We start from the raw sequence: 25,180 nt of genomic DNA, 5'->3' as shown, positions 1-25,180 counted from the left end.
ACACTGTAAAAAATGGTACCTGATGTGCCACTACTAGACTGCTTGATCTGCTGGCCATCACGTCTGAGGACCTCTTGAACCTATCTTGGGTGGTAATGTTTGATGGCACGTTGTTATGGTTCACTGAGCCATAAATGTGTTCACTCCCAGTTCAGTGCATGCGCAGTCCTGTCCCAAAGCCTTTGTCTTCTATACAAAATGGGTCCTGATTCGGCTCCAGAGAGGGACCTGGACTGTGAGGTTTACTCTTTTACCTCACCATCCATCTGAAAACTCTGGCTCTGTCTGTCCCTGGTCAAATCAAACAAACCAGCAAGACAGGCAGTTCTTTGGGCTCGCCTCCTGAGCTCCTGGTGAGCGTCCCTTCCCGCCTTGTTGCTGGTGGAGTTCGGCTGCCATGTGGTTCAGATCGCTTTCACTGAATGCCGCCGGGGTATCGGCCACAGTAACACCACTCCGTTGTGTCCGCTGCTTTCCTGTGTCTGTCAGTCTCCAGATGCCCCTTTCCCTTTGCTCTGTGCTCTCCTATTTCCTGGAATTGCCTTCTCTGCCTCACACTGGCTAAAGTTTCTCCATCTGTTAAACATGTCCTCACCCTATTCTGGATAAAGATTTTAATGGTGAAAAAAAAAATGTCTCAGAGAAGAGCTGGTAGCTGGGTAAGGAGGGAGTCCCGGAGGCAGAGCCACGGTTCTTTATAGCTTTGATGCCAGGGGTCTCCAGACAGGCTGATCTCGGCTGTCACTCCTGTCTTTGGGGGACACCCCTCCCCGGAGTCACCTCCCGAAATGATCATGACATCAGCCATGTGGCAGAGAAAACCCTTCTGATGGGCTGCGTCTCATGCCCTTCAGCTGCTTACCGGAAGGAGACCGGCAGCTTTTACCGTGTTTATGTTTCGGTGGAGGAGAGGTATATTCACTGGAACACCACGGATGGAAGGGTCCACGGGGCAGACTTTGGCCCCAGGTGCACAGCGGAGATGAGAAAGAGCAGCGTGAGTTTGCCAGGGCAAGATCCAACAAAAGGCCATTGTCCTAACCCGCTTGGGGCTCGCCAGTCCTCCGTGGGGAGGGACGTGATCTCTGAGTGTACTCCGCCGCTGTGAACACATCACAAAGTGAGTGGCCAAGTGGGTCATCCCTGGCTTACGCCTTGCTTGGAGTCAGCTGGCGTGTCATCACAGCAGGGTGGCGGACAACTGGGCATTAAAGTGACACTGCCTGATCTTGTGTCCTATGTTCCTTGTTAGCTTCTCCCTGCATCCAGGCCCAGAGGCCCATCTCGGGGCTGTCAGGAAGCCAGGCTCTGTGGACGGGGGCTTCCTCCCTCCAGCATGCCTGCGCTTGCCCGGCGGATGCCCGGGCTGTCGCTGCGGTGTGTGGTTCTACAGTGGACGTCCACTGCCTGTTGCCCCTGCCCCGCCCGCCTGCCTTGTATCTTCAGTCTGCACTCGGATTGTTAACCTGGCAGGATCACAGTCTGGAAGGCAAAAATTGATTTTGCTTTTTAACATTTTTATTATTATTTTTTTTATGATATGGTTCCATAGGCACAAGGAATCCTTTCCCTCTAAGCAGTGAGAGAGGAAGTGAGAGTGGAGCAGGATTTGTGTATTTGAAAGACACAGTGAGAGAGAGAGAGAGAGAGAGAGAGAGAGAATCTTTCATCCACTGGTTTATACCCCAGATGGCCGGAACAAAACAGCCAGGGCTGACAGGCTGTTGGAACCCCACCTGGGTCTCCCATGTGGGTGACAGAAATCCAAGTATGTGGCTGTCCCCTGCTGCCTTCCCAGGCACATTAGCTGGAGGCTGGATCCACAGTGCACTCGAACACCGGCTGCCTGGGTTGCTACTGGTGGCTGCGCCCAGCTGCCCCAGGACCTATCCCGGGAGGCTTGTCTTCATCTTCATCTTCCTAGCCCCTTCTGGCAGCGCCCCTCCCCCCTTCTCTCCAGCCTCGCTCCAGCCCCTCTTGGTGTGTCCTCCATAGTCACGATTCTCGCAGGATAAGCAGCACAGGCTGGGCTTCCCTCTCGTCTCTGTCCCAACTCCAGACAGGAGTCGCCATGCCCGGGGAGGGGTCGTTCTCTGTATGAAGGCTCCCTCCATCGTTCGTGTTGAAGCTGTGAGCAGCTCCCGTCAGAGGTGAGTCCCTTAGGGTGTGGTGAGGCCCTGGGGGCTTGCCCGCAAGAATGCGCTGGGCACTGAGACACAGAGGCCAAGGCAGGCCCTGCCCAGACGCTGCCAGCACCTGCACTCTGGCACTCCAGCCTCCAGCTGTGGGCCAGCAGCCCCTGCTCCTTCTGGGGCACCCAGCAGCTCAGCGGGCTCAAGTTGCTTTGCCTGTGTTCCTTTGGTCACTGGTGGTTTTCCTACCCACCTATGTTTATCCTTCCGTAATTCATTATTCCTGTTTTCATTGAATTCTAATCGTGGGTTTTTTTTTTCCTGTTCATTTACAGGAATATTGATATGTTTTAGCTAGTAGCCCGCTACTGATTTTCTTGATATGGTCCATTTCATACCTCTGGTCTTTCAGTGGCATTCATTACCCAAAGTTTTAGTTTTGCTGCAATTCTACATATAATAAATTAATTCCTGGTTTGCTCTCTTTTGCTTCCTATTTAGAAGTCTCATGTGACTTTTGGGTCCCAAAGACAGTTATCATGTGTTTGCAATGACTTTCAACTTTTGGGCTTTAAGTTGTCTGGAGTTTGGATGTGTGTGTGGGATAAAGCGACTCCACTTCTTGCCAACCATCTCCTCTCTGCTGTGCTTGTAGTTGCCCGGGTTGCCATGCAGCTGGTGCGGGGACCATCTCCGGTCCCTGCATGTTAACCTCGGGCTCGTCCTCCAACACCAAACCACAGCCTCCTCGCTTCCCTTGCAATGCACTTCTCGTGCCCCTCCCACCTCTCCTTTTACTCTTTTAAAAAATATTTATTTTTATTTGAAAAACAGATTTTACAGACAGTGAGAGACAGAGAGAGATCTTGCATCTGCTAGTTTACTCCCCAAATGGTCGCAATGGCTGGTGCTGAGCTAACATGGAACCGGGACCCGGGAGCTTCATCCGAGTCCCCCACAGAAGTTCAGGGGCCCAAGGATTTGGGGCATCTTATGTTTCTTCCCCAGGCCATAAACAAGGAGTTGGTTTGTAAGTGGAGCAGCCAGGATGTGAACCAGTACCCATGTGGAATGCCAGTCCTAGTAGGCCAAGGATTAGCTTGCTATACCACTGCACGGGCCCCTCCCTTTCCTCTTTATTAGCCGATCTCTTAAGCTATTTGTGGCTCTTTATTCTTTTTTGTAGCATTAAAGATTTATGATAAAGTTGATCAAACATGTTGATCAAGATTGCCTTGACTATACAAATTAATTTAAGGGTAACTGGTATGTCTACCACATTAAGTTGAAACAATTGCTGTATCGATTACCATAACAGAATATTAGGAATACTCTAGTTCCCTGGTTCATAGCAGGAACGTGATGCAAATCTTCAGCTTGTTCAAATTGCAGATACCCACTAACGATGTGGACATTTTCAGTGAGGTATCCTACAGTCACTGATAGGCTAGTTTGGGTGAACGAACAGATTTTAATTTACGCATTCTCAGTGGGGGTATTCTCCCTGGGTCCCCCACAGATGCCTGTGGAAACACGTTCCTGGCCGTGCGGTCAGTGGCCCTGCTCCCACAACTAGCCGGAGACTTCAGCGTTTCAGAAGCTCCAGTTAATGTGATTCTGCTGCACCGTGTGGGAGTGGTGAACCGGGCCTGAGTAGGACCATCACATCGTGGTTGTAACCCACAAACCGTTGACCCTCTGGGCACCCCTGCACCCTGGCTTGTCACCATGGCAGGCATCAAGGAGTGAGGTGCTGGGACCAGTGTGTTTGAAGGAAAGAGGCAGGCCATGGGCGCCTCTCTGGTTTTTGCAGCAGCAGGAGGAAGAGCTGGCCAGGGGATGGCCTGAGGTCCATGTGGACTTTGCTTTTATTTATGTTCTGTCTTCATTGCAAACTTTTATTTGAAATTTTCATTCTTTTCCAAGTTCTGTTGCATGTGATTTGTTTTCTCCAGGAGTAACCTGGTGTGAAGTGAAGTGGATGCTCGAAGAGGCCGCCTGCCCTTATGGCTTTGTGTGCCCCAAACCCTACTGGCCTGACAGTCCCAGGAAAAGCATGGCACCGTCAGTTCTTATTGCTGTTTTCTTGGGGGATGTCACAGCTGGAGTTGCCTCCCCACCCCACTGCCAGCGTGCAGTCCTAACCCCCAGGATGTGAGGCTAGGGTTTTGCAAAGGGGTGACTGGGTTAAAATGAATCTCTAACAGTGAGGGTCACTCCGTCATACACAGGAGCAGTCGCTAGGTACCAACCATAAGGGAGGCCTGCGCAGGAAGGCGATCTGCCCACATCTGGATCTCACACTCCTAGCCTGCGGAGCTCTGGCTTTGCCAAGCCATAAGCTGGGAGCTGGATGAGACATGGAGCAGCCAGGACACTAACTGGGGCCCATATGGGATGCTGGCACTTGCAGGGGGAGGATTAGGCAATTGAGTTATTGGCCAGGCCCCTCATCCTCTTGTGTATGCGTGTGTGGGATGGGGTGGGGATTGCCTGTTTCAGAGCTGGGCCATGGAGCTCTTCCTGTGTGGGCCCTAAGTGTGACATACGGAACTCGTCCCCGTGGAGGGGGAAGCAGGCGGCTGGCGGTGTTAACCAACCCCAAACTGTAGGATGTGAAAACAAGCAATTATTTTAGCAGAAAATGAGAGACCAGCTTCGTTTCCTTGTTCTGGGCTTGTTTCTAAACAGCTGAATAATTACTGTCATCTCTTTTAAGATTTCCAGATGGTTTTTAAATTTTTCTGCTTTCTTTAGAATTTCTCAGCCTCTTTACACTTGTCTCGAAGATTGCTATCCAATTTCTAATTGCATCAGCACACTTACAACAAACAATTCTGGGAGCCGCTCGGCTAGCCGCTGGGCTGGGAGGCACAAGGGCTCCTGGCGAGTGCTTGCTTTCTCTAAAGTTTGGCTTATTTGAAAAGCAAAGTTTCAGAGATGCACACAGAGGTATACTGGCTCCTCCCCAAATAGCTGAATGGCCAGAGGTGGGCTTATCCGAAGACAGGAACCAGGAGTTTCTTCTGGGTCTCCCACGTGGGTGCAGGGTCCCAAGGCTTTGGGCCGTCCTTTGCTACTTTTCCAGGCCACAAGCAGGGAGCTGGATCAAAGTGGAGCAGCTGGGATTCGAACCAACGCCCATGTGGGATGCCGTCGCCCCAGGTAGAGGCTTAGCTTACTACACTGTGGGGCTGTTTCAAGAGGATGTGAGGGTTTATAAGATGGGAATGCCAAAGAACGTCTGGATAAACAGTGCGTCTTACACTCTTTCAATCAAAATGGCATTTGAAATCTACCTTGAGACACAATACTATGTGCTTTTTTCCCTTTAACCTAAGGCCAATGGAATGTTTTATTCGTTTGCAGGAAACCTCGATCTTTTCGAGGTTAGAGGTTTCTCCAGTTTCTGCTTTTCCACTTGGAACATTCAGCAAGAGCTTGTCACAAGAGGAGAGGGCACGCGAGGCAGACGTTGTCTGTGGACGCATGTGTCTCTGTCAGCGTGTTGTGGGTCTGGCAGGGGACGGAGATCCCTGGCCTGACACTGCCCCCGCCAGATCTCCTGCTCTGGGGTCTCACTGCAGGACCCCATGCCTGAGCTCCCACGAGGGAAGGATTTGGGAAGGCTTGTTGATAACACTTGGTCTAGCCCTCAGTGACCTCTCTGCTCAGTGCCTTCTTGCTGCCTCTTACCCTCCTTGGTTTCCCGGCTCAGGGTGGCCTGGGACCTGAGGGAAGGCTGGGTTATAAGGAAAGAAGACAGCCTCTTTTTCTCATGGAACTGGCTCAGGCAGGCGGCAGGGCCCGGCACATCCTCAAAGATGATTCCTGAATGAGCAAAATCCTGCCAAGCAGGCAATCCCCAGGGATGCCCTGAGACCGGGGTTCTGTGTGTGGCATCTGAGACTATGGGTGCTGCGTGCTTTGAAGCACAGCTTGGAAGAGGCATTGCTTGTGTAGGTTGGGGCCTGTCGGGGAAACAGGGCTGCCTGGCACCTTTGTGTGGACCTGCACGCAGCAGGTGCATGCCCTCGGGGAGCAAAGAGGCTGGCCCCGACTTTGCTTATGGCTGGCAGCTCCTGTCGAGTAGGCGTGTGTGGCCTGACATTTCCAGCTGCCATGGGCTGTGGGGATGACGGCTGACATGGAGGAGTTCTGGTGCCAGGTAGTGGCCTGCTCGGAGGAGAGGGGGAGGGGGACCAGGACCCAGGAAGTCACCATTCCTAATATTTATTTTCAGAGAACTTTCTAATTGCTTATTTTGAAGGGCAGATTTATAGAGAGAGAAGGAAAAATAGGTAACTTCCTTTACTGGTTTACTCCCCAAAGGACCACAGTGGCTGGACCCAGGCCAGTCTGAAGCCAGGAACCTGGAACTTCTGGTTCCCCACATGGTACAGAGGCCCAAGGACTTGGGCCATCCTCCACTACTTTCAGGGACCCGGATGGGGAGTGGAGCAACTAGGACATGGACCAGTATCCAAACGACAGAGGCTTAACTTGCTATGCTACGGCACTGACCCCGTGTCTGACGTCAGCGGTGCTCCATGGGTGTGTGGGGGTTACCCTGTTCCCCAGAAACAGGTGCATTCACTGAGTAATAACAGGCAAAAAGAGGAGTCGATGAGATGGGAGTATGAGTTGCCTCAATCCGATCATTAGGAATTGTACCCAGATACGGGGGTGTCACACCGTCCCCCAACCCAAATGCCATTAGGATGTTGATTTCCCAGAACCCAAATGCCATTCGTTCTCCTGGGCTTGAAAACCTCTGTTTTCTTTGTAGTGGCTGGTGCCACGCTGATAGAATTCCTGCAGCAGTGGGCTACACTGGGAGGCCCGGGCTTTGATGGGTAGTGTGTGCAGGTGCAACATGCCCGGGTGGGTCTCCCTGATGAGTCACCTTCTGTACCTGTCAGCCGCACTTGGGCGGGGCGGTCGCCCTTCCCCTCCAGCCCAGTGGCCTGACCAGGCTGCAGTCCCCACGACCTACAGTCCTTCCTCCTCCTCCTCCTCACTGCCCTCCTCTCGCAGCAGCTCCTCCCTGCCTCCCCTCCCTTGGAGCACGCCTGGGTGCAGAGAGCATGGGGCAAGCAGGGCGCCCTTTTGTAATTACCCTGGGGCCACTGTCTGGCTTCTGCCTTGGAACCTGGCTCCTGGGCTGAGCTTTCCTAGCATGAACGGGCTCTGGCAGTGACCGTCCGCGGGGTCACCCATGCCCTCTTCTCCTTTATTCTACGCTTCTCCAGTGCCTGCTCCTTTCTCCCCCTCACACCCCTCAAGTCTTGGGAATGGGCTTGCATGGGTCTTTAAGCCTCCCAGAGCTCCACATTTGGGGGTCCTATGGTATCCACATTCTGGGGAGAGTGAAGTAGCAGATGGGGCAGCTGTGGTGGGCACACAACTCCTGCCCCCGTGACAGCACCCTCCTGACTGGGGCCGCCCTTGGGAATTTTCAAAGGGCCAGGGCATATACCAGACGCCCACACCTGGTTTGTAAACACACGGTGCTCTCTGAGTCACCTGCTCTCTCTGGCGCCTGTGTACAGTTGGCGCTCTGCGCCTTCGGGCTCTGCAGCCAATGGCGCTGACCAAGCTAAGATGGAAGATATTTGAACAAAACCAGCACACACTGCACCTGCTAGTTAACTAGTGCTGACGTTGTGGGACAGGCAGAATGTTAGAACTTGCAGGCTGATGTCATGTCATCGCGTGCCGGGGTATGGGCACCGGTAGGTTCCGAGGGACATATAAGTCATATGTATGTCATTGTGATAACACGCGACTTACCATCTTGGCAGCTGTTCTGTGCGTGGTCGAGGGGCCTTGCGCTGGTCCACAGTGATGTGTTGTGGATGTTATTCTTCCCTCTCTCCGCCTGTGACTGGTATTCACTCGTGCTGCCAGCAGAGGGGGCCAGCGGACCTTGCGGAGCCCAGCCTGGCTCTGCACAGTGGGCTGCACCCAGGACGGCAGGTGCTGGAGTGGCTGCAGTCACTGCCCAAGCCCTGCGTTATGCAGAGCTACACTACATCCTGGGTGAACAGAGTCATTCTTTCCTCTCCACTTTGGGCTGCTGGGAAGAAACACCAGAGCTGAACAGGACTCCACTTCCCCTCTGCACCAACGCGGTTTCAAATTCCAGTTCTGAGTGCCTTTGACCTCACTGGGGGAGTTGCAACCTTTGTGGGTGGTGTTCTTAAGTGGATGGGCAGTTCTGGGGTGTCCAGTTCCACTCACAGCAGCGGAGACACCCAAGGGTGCGTTACCTGCCCCGGTGTATCCTTCAGTGTGCTGTAGCTCTTAACAGTGGGATTACCTACAGGTGTTCCTTGCTTTACTGAGAGAAGATAAAGTGGGTCTCTTGGGGACCCTGTTCTGCACAGCCCAGGGCCACGCCCTTGGCATGGAGCGCTTTGTGGCTGCTGGCATCCACACACAGTAAAAACACTGGCAGCAGACTCCTGGAAGCTAACAGAGGAGGCTTAGCTAAAGATGCCAGCTGCTAGAGCCACGGGCGGTCCTTAACAATGACAGCCACCATCCAACACAGGGTACATCGAACAGAGATGACTCAGCTGTTTTTAAACCCCCCAAACCTGGAACTAATTGAGAAGAAAACTGAATTTAAAAGACAAAGTGGAGAAAAGCAAAACCCATGCCCCCAATATCCCTGACCCTTACAAAGCTCTCCTGGAAAACAAATGCTCGCACAGATGTGAAAAAAGAACCTCTGTCTCCTCGACCCTCCCTTTGGACAAGGTCAGAGAAGTCCCAACGTAAAAGCAAGCACAGAGCCCTTTTCCGGCTTGCTCGGGAGCGTCTTTCCTGGGCCCCATCTTGCCGTTTTCTGGGTTGTTTTCTAGGATATCAGCAAACACGCAATGACCTGTGGGAGTCTCTCGGCTTGCTCCCTCTTGCTGCAAGAGAAAGTTGTTTATGCAAATAAGTGCCTCCAGGCTGCCTCTCCCGGCAGGTCCAGTGATGGGGTTAGTGGCATTTCTTTGACCTCCCAGTAGGATAATTAGGCGCTCTTGTTACCAAGCAACAGGAAGTCAGCAGCTCCGGGGCAGAGAGCTCCATGCTGTCACAGTGGCAGCCTGGAGCCTTCTTCTGCAGGGACCAGTCCAGGGGTGGCTGCTGTTGGGAGGCAAGGAGGGACGTGGAACCCCTTGCCACCTCAGCATCCCCCCATCCCCAAAGCTCAGCTGTACCACACAGGCTTGTCTCTTACCTTGGTGGAGTGAGACCATCCATTGTGCTGTAAGGTTCTGAGTGGCACGTTTTGTGACCCAACCCACAGGTTTCCTAAGACAGGGGTGGGGAACATCCAGCCTCCTGTTGTCTGAGGCCTGGGAAATCACTGGGTCCCACCTTGACAAAGCAACCCCAAGTGGGACTCAAAGTTCAATAAATCCATGGCTGAGTAGTTAAGAAAAATTAAAAAAAAATTTATTATTACTTTGGGAGAATCAAGATGGTGGAATAGGGTAAGGATACATTTAAACAGATGGAGAAATATTAGCTAGTGTGAAGCAGAAAGGACACATGCCAGGAGACAGGAGAGGACAGAGCAACAGCAGAGGGTACCTGGAGACTGACAGACACAGGAAAGCAGCGGGCACGACGGTGTGGTGTTGCAGTGACTGATACTCCAAAGCATTCAGCCAGGGGCGATCAGATCCACCAGCAACAAGGTGGGAAGGGATGTTCCCTAGGAGCTCAGGGGTGAGCCCAGACAAAGAACTACTTGTCCTGCTGCTCTGTCTGATTTGACCAGAAACAGAGACAGAAGGGCAGGTCCCAGATGGGTGGTGAGAGAAAAGCAAATTTCACGGTCCAGGCAGTGTCCTAGAGCCGAAGTAGGTGCCATGTCGCTGAAGAAGGCAATGGCTGTGGGGCAGAACTGTGCATGCGCTGAGCCGGGAGTGGACTCTTCTGGCTCAGCAAACTGTAACAACATGGCATCCTACAGGTGCCACCCAAGACAGGTCAGGGTAGCCCTCCGACCTGACGGCCAGCAGATCAAGAACTCTAATGGCATCAGGTACCAAGGAATTTAAGACTACAGGGACAAGAGTGAACTGTGCATGCTCGGAGCTTGGTGAGAACTCACTGAGCTAGGTGCGTTGCACTGGTCCCAAGGGAAATAATACCAACTATGACATCGTACCGGTCAAAATAGGGCTGTGTGGCAAGATCAGCACCACCAACAATCTAGTTATATAGGACACCTGCAGTCTCCCTGATCCTGGGACATGCTCCAACCAGAAGTGGGAGAAGGGTTGTACAGACAACGGTGCAGCCTCAGCACGGTATCACAGGAGGTAGAGACTGGTGAGCCAGGGGCTGGAGCTACAGAGACCATGGTAGAAATCTAACATAAGAACCCAGACCTGGAACTTGCTGGAGGCAGTGGCACAAGTGACTGCACACAAAGAGCCATGTACCAATTGCAATAAGCCAAATCAAATTGTAGACCTGTGGGTGACAGAGCTTAGAAACCTGCCCCAAGAAGAAGAAGAATCTGATAACTAGAAGTACAATGAGCAAGAGCCAAAGAGGAGACACAGGCACAATGAAAGTTACTGAAGACTCCCCTGCAAAGGAGCAACAGTCTCTGTCAACCTCAGGGTTCACTGAGGAAGACATCAAGAAGATGGGGGATACAGAATTCAAAGCACTTGTTATAAAGCTTCTCATCAACAACAAGAAGTACATAATACAGGAGTTCAAGAAATGTAAGGAACATGTCACAGTGGAAATGAATCAAATGAAAGCTGATATATCAGAAATGAAGAATGCAGTGGAGCAAATCAAAAGCACAGTGGAGAGTCTCCAAAATAGAATGAAGCAAGCAGAAGAAAGAATCTCAGAATTGGAAGATATTTCCTGTCATCAGGGGGAGTAAACAAAAAGCTGGAAGCAGAGCTGGATCAGGCCAAAAAAAGTATTCAAGAATTGAAAGACACTATTAAAACATGAAATATAAGAGTCTTGAGAGTCCCAGAAGGTGCAGAAAGAGAAGCTGGGCTTAAAAAAATGTATTCAATGAACTAATAAAGGGAAATTTCCTTTATCTGGAAAAAGAATTGGAAAGCAAGATCCAGGAGGGGCAGAGAACTCCCAACAGGGTTGACAAAAGCAATCTTCACCAAGACACATGATCATCAAGCTCTCTTCAGTCAAACATAAGAAAAAGATCTTTAAATGTGTACATGGAAAAAAAATCAATTGACATATAATGTAAAGCCAATTAAATTTGGAGGTGACCTCTCACAGGAAACTCTACAGACCAGAAGAAAAGAATGGAGGGACATATTCCAGATTCTAAAAGTAGAAAATTATCAGCCCAGGATAACGTATCCAGTGAAGTTTTCTTTTGTCTTTGAAAATGAAACAAAATTTTTCCACAGTAAGGAAAAGTTAAAAGACTATGCCTCTTCCAAACCTGCCCTACAAATGGTACTTCAAGATGTTCTCTTGACAGAGAAGAGGAATAGCACCCACCAAAACCAAATCAAATGCGAAGAACATCCCAGTAAAATGACAACAGGAGACTAAATCAACAAACAACCCACTGCTAAAATGACAGGAACAAATCACCACCTATTTATATTAACCCTGAGTGTAAATGGCTTGAACTCATCAATCAAACTTCATAGATTAGTAGCTTGGATTTAAAAAGCAAAGCCCAACTGTTTGTTGCCTACAGGATACATAGCTCACTTAAAAAGATCAGCAGAAACTATAGAAACTATATCTCATGGATGTTTTTAAAATTTAGTTTCATCTCTTCAAAACACTTTCTTCTTCATTAAATTCTTCTGACTCATAAATCATACAATAGCATCATTTTCCTCAAGAAGGTTCTCAATTTGTTTTTCATTTCTCAGCTTCACATTAGTCATTCAATAACATGCTATTTAACTTCTTTTCCTCTTAAATTTCTTTTCTTCTTCTTGTTGATTTTGTATTTTGACTTTTCATTTTAAGGGGATGTACAGTAACTGTGAAATGGAGACTAACATATCCAGATGTGAGGATGCAATGCAGTATTCATGTCTACTTCCAGACAAAGATGGACTCTCAATGAACCTTTTTACTATATCTTGACAATAGGATGCTGGACTCTCTGCCATTGTCCCTGCCAGCAATGATGGACATATGACTGTGTATGAAGAACTATACTATAGTAATGACATAGGGGAACTCAGTGGTGGAGGGAAGGAATTTGGGGAGGGGGTTAGGGAAATCCCAGGGCCTATGGAACTGTATCATAAAATGATAATAATAAAAAGAAGTAAAATAAAAAAAGCCAAAAAATTATTATTACTTTTAAAGTCAGAATTACACAGAGAGAAAGAGAGCGACCTGCTGGTTCATTCCTCAGGGCTGGGCAAAGTCGAAGCCAGGAGCTAGGAACTTCTCCCATGTGGGTGCAGAGGCCCAAGCCCTGGGCCATCCTCTGCCTCTTTCCCAGGTGCATTAGCAGGGAGCTGGATTGGAAGTGGAGCAGCTGGGGCTTGAACATATGGGATGCCAGAGTCACAGGCAGAGGTTCATTCGCTATACCACAACGCTGGCCCCAGCAGGTCTGATTTTTAAGTTGACTGTTGCAAAGATGAACATGGCCCAGTGTAGAGGCAGGGTTGCCACCACTGCCGTGAATGATGCTGGAACAAGTCTCCTTTCTACCTCTGTTCTTCTCACACAACTCGGCAATTCCGAGCTGGCCAGACCCAGGAAAAACGGACCCATCGTTGTCATCCCAGCATTTCTGTGGGTGACTGGAATCCTCTAGACCTTGAAGGTCAAGTTCAGACATCAGCTGTGGCTGTGCTTGTTAGTGAGATGATGTGGCTGGGAGTGGCTCCTGATTATTTGCAAATAATCTCTGTATTATAAAAATAATTGAAATTGACTTCACCTTTGTATGAGAAAATACCAACATATCTGTGTAGACATGTTTATATTTATGTTGGGTGGAGGTACTTGCTTGAGGAAAAGGAAATTCACAGTGAGTTCACGGGGTTGGAATCATGGGTCGTCGCCGCCTCTCCCCTGGCATCCATCATTGGCACTGGTTTAAGTCCCGGCAGCTCCACTTCCTATCCAGATCCCTGCGTGTGCCTGAGAAAAGCACTGGAAGATGCCCGAAGTGCTTGCGTCCCTGTTACCCATAGAAAGACCTCGGTGAATAGAAAATCTCTAATATTGACTTCCAGATAAAGAAATAAAGACTTAAAAGAAAGGTAAATTTATTTGGCTGCCAAACTTTAGGAAAACCTATGTATAGTTTTTTTTTTTCCAAAACTATCTTATGTCCGTGAATATTTGAAGATGTTTCATATTTGTGAATTTCAATTTTTTTCACTCAAAATCATTTTGTTTATTGAAGGATTTATTTATTTATTTATTTTAAAAGATGTATTTATTTTTATTGCAACATCAGGTTTACAGAGAGGAGGAGAGACAGAGAGAGGAAGATCTTCTGTCCGCTGATCCACTCCTCTAAGTGGTGGCAATGACTGGAGTTGAGCCAATTTGAAGCCAGGAGCCAGGAGCTTCTTCCAGGTCTCCCATGCGAGTGCAGGGTCCCAAGGCTTTGGGCTGTCCTCCACTGCTTTCCCAGGCCACAGACAGGGAGCTGGATGGGAAGTGGGGTTGCTGGGAAATGAACTTGTGCCTATATGGGATCCTGGTGCATATTTCAGGCAAGAACTTTGGTCACTACCCTACTGCCCTGGGCCCTATTTATCTATTTGGAATTCAGAGTCAGAAAGGAGGAGAAAGAGGGGAGAGTGAGAGGGATCTTCCATCCCTTGGTTCACTCCTCACATGGCCACAAAAGTCAGTTCGTCTGGGTCTCCTCCACGGGTGGCCGGAGTGCAAGTGCTTGGCCTATCCACCGCTGCGTGGCATGCAGCAGGCCTCTGGGGAGTTTGGCCATGCGCTCCTGCCAGCTCTTGGGAATGCAGCTTCCAGGTGGGTGGTTGTGGTGGGGCCTACACTCCGGGAACTTCCAGGCCTGGGTGAGAATGCTGCCTTCTGTCCTAGCACAGCCCTGACCTGTGTGCCTGCCACTGGCCAAGGCCTGAACCCTGGCCCCTAGGGAAGACCCGTGTGGGCAGTGTGGGCAGTGTCCCAGTGATGCTGAAGGACGCCGAGTGGCTGGCTGGGGACATTGTCCATGTGTACATCAGGGAAGCGTGGCCTCCTGCCAGCACAGACCCCAGGAAGTGGCAGGCACGGCTGTGGGGTGGGGGCTGGGGGGACGGCCCAATTAATTGCTTCCCTGTCACTGGCCTGGGAGACCTGGATGGGGTCTTGACTCTTGGCTTCACTCTAGCTGAGCCTCAGCCTAGGGGACTTTCTCTCTCTCTCTTTAAGATTTATTTATTGGAAAGTCAGATATACAGAGAGGAGGAGAGACAGAGAGGAAGATCTTCCATCCACTGATTCACTCCTCCCTGCAAAGGCTGAAGCTGCACTGATCTGAGGCCAGGAGCCAGGAGTGTCTTCTGGGTCTCCTACACGGGTGCAGGGTCCCAAGGCCCTGGGCTGTCCTCGACTGCTTTCCCAGGCCACAAGCTGGAAGCTAGATGGGAAACAGGGCCACCAGGATTAGAATCGGTGCTCTTATGGGATCTCAGTGGTTGCAAGGCGAGGACTTTAGCCATTAGCCTTCCATGCGGTACCCTCTAGAGAAGGGGAGACACAGAAAGATCTTCTGCCCACTTGTGCACTCTCCAAATGACTGCAGTGGCTGGAGCTGAGCTGATCCGAAGCCAGGAGCCAGGAGCTTCTTCTAGATCTCCCATGTGGGTGCAGGGTCCCAAGGCTTTGGGCTGTTCTCGACTGCTTTCCCAGGCCTCAAGCAGGGAGCTGGAAGGGAAATGGAGCAGCTGGGACTTGAACTGGCACCCATATGGGGCGCTGGCACTTGTAGAGAGAAGACTAATCAGTAGAGCCATTGTGCCAGCCCCTCTGTCTTTCCGTTTAACAAATCAAGTGAAATTCAGGTCAACGACACTGGGAGGAGTTGCATGATGATTTTTCCCATGTGTCACTGCCCTGGGGCAGATCCCCAAGTTGGCTCAGCACTGAAGTTGGCCACAGCGGCCAGAGTCGCTGCTGAGTGGATCCGTATCCGCACAGATGTGTTAGATACAAAATACTTTCTTGAATGTAGATTTGCAGAAGTTTCATGTTCATTGTTTCAGCCAGAACTGCTTTTGAAAAAGACAAGGAAAGTCAAGTTAGTGTTTGGCCCAAGAACCACGAAGTCTCTCCAAAGAAAAGGGCTTTGACAAGTGGTGGGAGTGCCACGTGTGTAATCTTACCTGTCAGGTGTGTTACGTGTGAGGATGGTAGCGTGATGCCAGGGGTGGTTGGTCCCTGCTCACATTTGCTCAACTGAGAACAGGCGGGAGAAGACAGCTCCCTGCCCTCACGGATTCCAGCATCCTGCAGGAAACGGTGACGGGCTGGGTGTGGGGTGTATATGTGTGTATGTGTGTGGTCTTTGCCTATGTCATGGGTGTATGTGTGTACATGTTCATGTGGGACCCCGGCCCCGAGCTTCAGATCAAGGTCCTGCGCAGAGTGTGGCCATGCGATGGAAGCGGGTCCAGTGGCCCCTGGGCTGTGAATGGTGTCCCTTGGGAAGGGCACACAATTCCAGCTGCTCCTTCCCCCCACGATGCTCTCACTGTGACCCCTGTCGCCCGCATTCACCGCTCTGCCACGCCCACCCACCTCCTCAAGCAGCTGTGAACTCGGTTGTGGAAAACAGGCTGACAAAAGGCCATTGTTCAAAGCCTTTTGGGGGACTGGCCGCATATCAGGCCTTAGAATTCCCAAGCAAATTGCCTGTTTTGATGCAGAATGTATGGGGCCCTCGGCTTCTCAGCTGAGTCACTTGTCCTAACTGTGACATGTGCAAGGACACCCAGTGGCCTGGCCCCCCCTCCCTGGAAGCTGCTCTAAAATAGACCTGAAATAGAAAAAGTTTCCAACTTTTTCTCTGAGGATTGCCGCCGCTGTCTGAGGGGATGGTCCTGTCTCCTTGTGACCTGGCAGGAGGTGGGTGAGGAGGCCTGTGCTGGGGGACCATGTCTGGAAACACGTCTGCGTTTAAGAATCAGTATCTTCAGAAATTGGTGTGTGAAGGCCCTGGTGGTGCTGTATTCACACCAAGGGGTGGAGCACAGGGTAAATATCTTCCTGTTGTGTGCGAACTTGGTAAGTCCAGGTCTATTTTCGAGTACTGCGTTCAAATGTAATTACTATGTTTTCTGTGGGAGTTTTCTGTGTAATTGCCATGTAGTTTATTGCCTGGTAACTGTGCAATTAACTTGTCTCACTTCTCTAAATGGAAAATACTATAATTCTAATACAAATGGCTTGGGTGCTAGTTTTCTCAACTACACTTTAAGAATATCTGTATTTTAAATGCTTTCCACACTTCCTTCTTTCTCTTTCAAATAACAAATTTAGCTTAGTTATTGTTTTCTTTAATTATTTTTTTAGGCCCAGGAAAGGTGAGAGAGTGCGAACGGTTTACCGGGCAGCCCCAGATTATTGTGAGCTCCTGAATGACACGCAAGTATGCTGGGTCCGAGTCTCGGGGGGAGGGCCGCTTGAGGAGCAGCACGAGTCTGAAGCAGACAGATGCACCTGCCTCGACTTTTTCTGAGGGTTTGGGGAAATTTGCAGTGCTGCGTCCTTTTTGTTGCGCGTGAAGCTGAGTATGCCATCAGGGGACTATGTCAGGAGACCTTGCCTCCCGCTGTGCCAGGCGCAGGTGTGGCACAGAGAATGGGTGCCCCTTAAAGATGGGAGTGGGGAAAGCGGGGCACATCCGTCCACAGGCTTCTCCACATTTTCACCTTGTTTCTGCACGCGTGTGTTGGTAGTTTTTTTTAAAAGATTTATTTTTATTATTTTTTTATTGGAAAGGCGGATATACAGAGAGGAGAGACAGAGAAAGATCTTCCGTCCGATGATTCACTCCCCAAGTGAGCGCAACGGGCCGATACTATGCCGATCCGAAGCCAGGAGCCTCTTCCGGGTCTCCCACGCGGGTGCAGGTTCCCAAAGCTTTGGGCCGTCCTCGACTGCTTTCCCAGGCCACAGGCAGGGAGCTGGAAGGGAAGCGGGGCTGCCGGGATTAGAACCGGCGCCCATATGGGATCCCGGGCGTGCAAGGCGAGGACTTTTAACCACTTGCGCCACCGGGCCGGGCCCTGTTGGTAGTTTTGATAGCACTGGGCATGGCCTGCTGAAATGACTTAGGAATTATTTTTCTAAAGATTTGTGTATGGGTTAGAAAGCAAGAGAAGCGAGTGAGTGAGAGGAGGTCTTCTGTCCACCGATCTGCCCCAGATGGCTATAGCAGCCAGACCTGGGCCAGGCTGAATCTGGAAGTTCATCGGGTCTCCACTCTGAGAGGCAGGGCCCAAGCACTTGAGCCATCCTTTGCTGCTTCTCCCGGTGCTCGAGCAGATGAGCTGGGATTCACAGCATCACAGGCACCAGCTTAACTGGTGTGTCACAATGCCGGCCCTTGGTGGATTGTGTTCTAAAAGGAAACCCACTCACCAATCATGTTATGGACTCCAGGGCCAGCCCTCAGCGTTAATCCCAGCTCATCTAATCAAATCGTCTGCCCATCCATCCATCCACCCAGTCAGCCAATGGAATATTGACCGGTCACTTCCTGGGTTTCCACCAATAGGGAATAGCTTACATAGACTGTGTGCCGCTGAGTAACAGTCCTCTGGAGTCACGTGTAGGGAGAGTGTGTGTAGGTCCTAGGCAACATGAGGGATTTGAGCAGCCTCAGAGCTGGTTATCTTTGGGGGATGTAGAGGCCCAGGGGCCGACTGCCTATCTAGGAAGCAGGGTTAAGATCTGCCTGTGCCATGAGCACCTTGGAGTCCCTGTCACAGCTGGTGAGGATGCAGCAAGCAGGCATTGCAATGAGACCACGCACGGGTGCTCTCCCAGGTCCTGGAGATCCTGAGGCGATTGAAACCTGCAAGATCCCAGGCCTCGTGATGCACAAGCCCAAGTGAAGGCTTGTGCCATGATGGCATCTGGCGACGTGGTTCTGCAAGAGGGTGTGGGGAAACCCAGAGCTGTGTCAGCTTCTCAGAGTGTGTACCTCAGTTCTCCGCACCTCCGCAGTCCTGCTGTCTCTCCTCCTCCTGCTGCTGTCTCCCAGCTGCTCCGGTGGCAAGTGCATTCACTCCATCCTTGACACACAGTGCCTCCTTTTGGATTCCACCCTTGGTTTTGGTCACACCTACATCCCCAACAGTGAATTTGCAATGTGAGATGATGCCAGATTGTCTGAGTGGACTCAAAGCCACTCGGGGGACCTGGTAGGAGAGAAACAGGGATTTGGAGCCAGCAACGGGAACTGGAGCAGCTGTCAGAGATGGAGGGGGAGGTATAGGCAGAGGCTGCGGGCCAGGGGAGGCAGGTGGACTTCTGACTCCGGGACACGCAGTGGGAGTAGATCTTCTGGGACCTAGAGGAGCACTGTGCTGAGAGCACCTGCAGCTCCGTCCTGTGAGAGGCACCATGCTTCATGGGTCTTGGTCAGCAGGAGAAAATGGGATGTCATCCATTGACCACCGAAGCTGTGGTCATTTATTCCAGCAGCAGCAGCAGATAAATCAGGCCCCTTTATGGGGATGTTCTGGGTGTGAGGTCCACTTGATTGATCTTTGTGGAGCTCCACCCTGACTTCAGGCTTCTCATCTTGACACAGCAATGGCCAACAGGTGGCATCTGGAGTGTCAGTCGTGCCAGAAGCCACCTGTGCCTCAGAAGTCGCCATGCTGGCCCCAACCGCCGTGCTGGCTTGGCCACGTTCAATGTGGAGGCAGAGCTTCCATGGCACTGTGGCCGCTCAGGAGTGTGGGCTCTGCTCTTATTCCTAGGGGCTGAGGCTTTGACCTTTGGCCTTTGGTGTCTCCCCAGAGGATGATGAGGCAAAGGCCTGTCTTCGTCTAGTTCCAACGGATGCATCCTTACCCTTCGTGATATAGGAATGTGCTTGGAGCTGTCCCAGGAGCGGGGCATGGTGGCAGGGGTGCTGGGCAACGCTCAGTCCTCTGAAGTTGGAAGTTGCCACCCTCCCCTAGGGTGCACGTGCTCATGTGTCGCATGTATGTCCCAGGATAGGGCTGGGATGGCTGCAAGATCAGAGCCACACGTGGGCTGTGGTCGAGCAACAGTCAGAGGGACTTCCTCGAAGCAGGCCAGGAGTGTGGACTTTGTCCTTCCGCTGTTCCTGCCCTTCGTGGCTGGTGAAGAGGAGGCTGAGAGCATTCTGGAACTCCCACAATCCTGCATGCTGAGGATGGGAATTCAGACCTCACCCAGTCTCGGGGCAGCAGCCAAGAGCTGCTCCACTGTGTCCATCAAAGATGATAGCATGGGGATGTGCTGGGGTCAAATTGGCAGGCGTCTCTTCTTAAGCCAAGAAGGCTGGGCTAGGAGCGTGTCCTTCACTGTGGCATGCTTGGCATGAGCTGGTGGGTAAGTGACTGAGAACTGGGGCCCAGCCACAGCGGGAAGCCCCAGCCAGCAGGGAGTCACAAGTTGTCCCATGGTCAGCATGGTGCAAGGCCAGCTGCAGAAGACAATGGTCTGTCAGGGTCCACAGCTTCAGGACAGCCCATCCGTGTGGTCTTCATGCCAACCCTGCTCCTCCTGGGTGTGTACTGCGGGGTCCTACTGCCCCCCCCCCCCCCCCCCCCCCCCCCCCGCCTGTCCTGCATCTAGTAATGTGCTCCCCTCCTGGTAGGCCACCTGCTTTCGCAGATCCTGGTCCTGCTGCCTGTCTGGGAACTCGAGCGCCCCCCAGTGGCTGGTTGAATGTCCACTGCAGGAACAAGCGGTTTGACAAACCACCACCCTAGGACCAAGCCGGCCTCCTGTGTGCTTTTGTTGATCAGGTTTCATTGGAACACACACTCCACTGATGGCTCGCTGCAGGTGCGGGGGTGAGTTGAGGTGGCACCATGACTCACAAGGCCTCATGCAAGAACTCTGACCTTTTGGAGAAAATGAGTGCTGACCCCTGCTCTAAGACACTTCCACCTTCTCTTGGAGGTGCATCTTGGAGCACCTCATGGCAAAGCAATAAGAAGCTTCCGAAGGCTTCCCAATCTGTCATCGGAGATAATCGGTAATGGGATTGGGAATTAACGCCCTCTGCTCCCTTTATCAGGCCACTTGGTCCTTGGATCTTGGTCCCGCGAAGCAGCCTGCTGTGGGCGACCCAGGACACGGCTTCCCGGCCTGAAGGTGCTCCCTGCCTCGGGCGTCTGCTGTGTCTGCCGTTTCCTCCGTGGCTCCTGGGAGGATGAGGTGTGTTAGTGAACTTGTACTTTCTTTCCCTCACGCCCACCTAGGGTGGTAGCAGGGGTGCATAGGTGAAAGTGGGTGTTTCTGGAAGCCATGTGAGGCAAGTGAAGCTGCCCCGGTTACTTGGAAGTTTGGGCTCTTTGGAGAAGGGTGAGAAGAGGCAGCAGGTGCCCAGAGCCCTGAGGTCGTGGGGAGAGGCATAAGAGGGGGTGAGCCCAGGCCACCTAGCATAAAGATCTTCCCTCCTCACTCACTGGGCAAACTTGTGCCACCCACCCAGGGGTTCCCCTGTGGCCTCTTTTGCCTCCAAGGGTCTCTTGTATTTTCAAAGCACTGGAGGTGGTGTGGGACTAGTGCCATGCTGTGGGTTGAGACCACCCTATAAAACACAGGATGGCTCCCACCCTCTCCACCTTCCATCCACACACCCTGCAGCATCACCTGGTCCCCACCTGCTGGTGACCTGACCCTTGAAACAGCCACACACACCTTGTGACCTGAGAAAGACAGAGAGAACTGGGGATGAACCTGCAGGTTTGGTGGGGGCCCTGCGCCGACGGTTGCCTAGAAGGTGGCGGAGCAGTGAAGCGGGACAGCCACGCTCTGTCGTGGGAGAACGGGGAGCAGCATCTTGTCATCACGGGGCCATTATCATCTGAGTGTTTTGGCAGCACGTTGTGCTTTGCGAGGTAATTGCAATCAACGTGTAAGCGAGCTGGTGTTTCTGCTGCATGTCAGGAGAACATGACTAATACTGAGGTGCCAGCTCCGCACGAGTGGCACGCTTGGAAGAAGAGTTGGTGATGCAGTCAGCCACGCTGCTGGGTTGTTCCTCAGGCTCCAAGCTCTCCACTGGCCAAGAACGCCCCTGCGGGGTTCAGGAGCCACAGCAAACCATGCGTGTTGGGTTTGTCATAGGAACGTCCAATCACCCTGGGTCTTAGGAACACTTCCAGTCCAGTAAGGATTCCTGGGAGAGGCCAGGGGAGTCCTGACGGCAGAGAATGTTCTGTCTGAGAACAGTGGCTCATGGAGTTTCTCTTCCTGGTCCATCAGCTGTCCCAACCTGGGTTTAAAATGATCTCATTTTATGTTAGCATTCGCAAGAGTGTCAATTAAAAAATATTTTATTTATCGTTCATTTGAAAGGCAGAGTTAGAGAGAGAAAGAGGGAGACAAACAGAGTTTTCCATCTGCTGGTTCATTCATCCAGTGGCCACAAAGGAGGATCTGACAGCAGGAGCCAGGGGCTTCGTCCAGGTCTCCCCCGTGGATGCAGGGGCCGAAGGACTCCAGCTGTCTTTCACTGCTCTCCCACGTGCATTAGCAGGGAGCTGGATCAGAAGTGGAGCAGCCAGCACTTAAACCCTGCACCCACATGGGATGCTGGCTCTGCAGGAAGCGACTTTATCCCGAGTGTCATACTTTACTCTATTTTTAGTCACTGGATGTACGTGAATGTGCCACTCAGCAGTAACCTGTCCTTGGGATGCTCAGTTCAATAGCGACACTTTCAGAGCATGTTTCATCTTGAGTTGGATTCTTTCTTTGTTGTCTAGTTGCTTCTAGCACAAAGTGGGCAGCCGGGCAGTGTGCATGGGTGTCCAGTGGAACTTGGCAGGATTTTGTTTGGTTGCTGAAGTCTTAACTCCAGTGTCCTGGCCAGGGGCCTGAGCCCTGGCCTCGCTTGGCACCCACACGCTGTATGTAGTTGAAGACCAGCTGGTAGTGATGGGGGCCCTGGTTTGACTTCTGTCTTTCTGGGTCTAGGAACTCAATTCCGTGGGAGCCTGTGGGGCCACCAAGACCTTGGAATGCGCTCACACCTACTGGGCCTGCCCTCAGGCCGGGAGTCTGCAGGCTCAGCTGGGGACACTGCCATCTCTGTCCTTCATCTCCCTGTCCACTGTCCTCCGCCCGCTGTCCACTGTGCCCCATTCTCTGCCCACTGTCCCCCGTTCCTGGCTGTAAACCCCATCGGGCTTTCTTCCAGATGTAGCTGAGGTTTGGCAATGGCGGTGCCATCTTTAGTAGTCCTGGGTCTGTTCAGTTCCTAACTGCTGAGGACTTTATGTCCACACGGAGGGCATACTGCAAAAAGTCCATGGGAAGCTATAGTAAAAGGATACATTTAATTTTGTGCCAAAAATCTTGGAATTCATGCATTTAAACATTTTAAAAATTAGGCCTGGTTTAATAGCTCAACTTGCTAATCCTCCACCTTGTGGCACTGGCATCCCATGTGGGCATTGGATCATGTCCTGGCTGCTCCACATCCCATCCAGCTCCCTGCTTGTGGCCTGGGAAAGCAGTCAAGGACGGCCCAAAGCTTTGGAAAGCCTGCATCCATGTGGAAGACCAAAAGAAGCTCCTGGCTCCTGGCTTGGGATCGGCTTAGCTCCGGTCATTGAGGCCACTTGGGGAGTGAATCAGCAGATGGAAGATCTTTCTCTGTCCCTCCCTCTCTCTGTAACTATGACTTTCCAATAAAAATAAATAAATCCTTATGAATATTTTAAAATTAATTCTTATTTTAGAGACAGTTTTTAAAAGATATGTTTCATTAAGTTTTTTTTTAAATGACACATATGTAATGCTGATTTTTAAGAATTAAAACCTTATGTGTTCATTTCATTTTTCATGAACTTTTCGCTGTGCTCATGGCGGTCAGCCGCCGGAGTATCTCTGTGTTTGCCGTCTCCTCACCCTGCCTTAGGTGTTTTGCTTCTGTTCTCCGGGACGGATCCTAAGCTGGGTGCGAGGGAGGCTGCTGGGACCAAGTGTGCCTTCTGTACCCTGTGCAGCACTTGCTGGGTGCTCATCCTCAAAGACACAAATACACACTGCAAGAGACACACGAAAGACATCCAGAGAGTTCTTCATTCCCAGATGGGATGAGCGCTGTTCACCTGCCACGACCATGGTCGCTTCTCAGAGGGAGGTGTAAGGCTGCAGGTGTAGCCCTCTGTTACCGGCACTTCTGTGCTTTAGACCTTTGCAAAGCTATCCACTTGGTGGATGGAAAGTATTCATTTGCACGCAACTATTTATGCATTTGTTTTAATTGTTAAAAATAGTTATTTTTATTGGAAAGTCAGATATACACAGAGGAGAGACAGAGAGGAAGATCTTTCAACCGCTGATTCACTCCCCAAGCGGCTGCAGTGGCCAGAGCTGAGCCCATCTGAAGCCAATAGCCAGGACCTCCTCCGGCTCTCCCATGTGGCTGCAGGGTCCCACTGTCCTCCACTGCTTTCCCAGGCCACAGGCAGGGAGCTGGATGGGAAATGGAGCTGCCAGGATTAGATCTGGTGCCTGTATGGGATCCCGGCATGCAAGCGAAGGACTTTAGCTGTTAGGCTACTGCACAGGGTCCTATTTTTAATTTTTTAAAAGGATATATTTTCTTTGAAAGACACAGTGACACAGAAAAGGAGAGGAATGGAGAGAGAGAGCTTTTTTGATTCTTTATTTTATGACACAGTTTAATAGGCCCACCCCCGTTGTTCCCTCTAGTCTTTCACTAGGTGTCTTTCGAGGACCCCAGGAGTCCATCACACTGCCGCTGAGCTGTCTCCCAGCGCTGCAGGGCTTACCTGTTGCTTCACTGTGAGACTCCTTGTGCTGCATGTACGGGAATGTACTTCTCTCTTTCTGTCAATGGACATATTTCTTTCTTTCTTTTTTTTTTAAAGATTTATTTTTATTATTTTTTTATTGGAAAGGCGGATATACAGAGAGGAGAGACAGAGAGGAAGATCTTCCGTCCGATGATTCACTCCCCAAATGAGTGCAATGGCCGATGCTATGCCGATCCGAAGCCAGGAGCCTCTTCCGGGTCTCCCACGCGGGTGCAGGGTCCCAAAGCTTTGGGCTGTCCTCGACTGCTTTCCCAGGCCACAGGCAGGGAGCTGGAAGGGAAGCGGGGCTGCCGGGATTAGAACCGGCGCCCATATGGGATCCCGGGCGTGCAAGGCGAGGACCTTAACTACTGTGCCACCGGGCCGGGCCCATATTTATTTCTGCTGCGCCTCCATTATACTCCCCTTAGGTACAGTCCACTATGGGTTGAGACGAAGAAAAATAGATCAAATAGTGAATCTTCATCTCCATGGTGTTGTCGAACTCATAACGGAGGTATCAATGTGATGTGAGGGTGGCACAGGAGTGCCCAGTATCTTCCTGCAGGAGCGAATGCTAGCGTGTGACCTTGTGGTTCAAACGGAGTGCAGTATGGGCTGATCACTGCTGCCCGCAGCTAACAGTAATAGCAGTGATAAGAGGGATATTAACAATCTTGGACGATCACAAGCAATCGGTTTCTCATGAATCATTGATTAATAGGTTGCATCACAAGATCTTATTGCATGTGGTACAGACAGCTAGGAGATGCAGCAGGATACAACTGACAAGTAGAAATTTCAGATTTGACATCATACTATCTTATGTTAAGTTGAACACATGACATCTGACCTTTTGGGACTGTTCATTTCCCTTAGCGTAATGGTCTCCAATTCGGCCCATTTAGCCACGAAGAAATGAATTTCATTTTTTAAAAACAGCTGAGCAGTATTCCCTGGAGTAGATGAGCCGTAGTTTCCTTACCCAGTCTTCTGTTGGTGGGCGTTTCGGTTGCCTCCATGTTCTTGCGACTGTTG

Source organism: Ochotona curzoniae, unplaced genomic scaffold (assembly GCF_017591425.1).
Source record: "Ochotona curzoniae isolate NIBS_2020 unplaced genomic scaffold, NIBS_Ocur_1.0 contig_4516, whole genome shotgun sequence".
In the NCBI taxonomy this organism is placed as follows: domain Eukaryota; kingdom Metazoa; phylum Chordata; class Mammalia; order Lagomorpha; family Ochotonidae; genus Ochotona; species Ochotona curzoniae.
This window is presented reverse-complemented; position numbering follows the sequence as displayed.